This window comes from Phaethon lepturus, unplaced genomic scaffold, assembly GCF_000687285.1.
Source record: "Phaethon lepturus isolate BGI_N335 unplaced genomic scaffold, ASM68728v1 scaffold21721, whole genome shotgun sequence".
In the NCBI taxonomy this organism is placed as follows: Eukaryota; Metazoa; Chordata; class Aves; order Phaethontiformes; family Phaethontidae; genus Phaethon; species Phaethon lepturus.
The window spans coordinates 17,442-17,665 of NW_010520068.1; positions in this window are offsets into that span (position 1 = coordinate 17,442).

Consider the following 224-nt stretch of genomic DNA (forward strand, 5'->3'; position numbering starts at 1 on the left):
CGCAAACCACCAAGGGCGACGCGGACACCGAGACGTACTTTTTTTACAAACACGATAGGCGCTCCTGGTGAGGGAAAGCCCTGCCCTCTCCTGCTTGATTGGACGACGGAATGACTCGGTGCGACCCACTTCCTAATAGTTTCGGGCGATGAGGATTGATGCGTCCGTTGCCCAATGGCAAGACAGATCCTGTGAAGAGCACTTCAATCGTGAGGTCGGGAAGG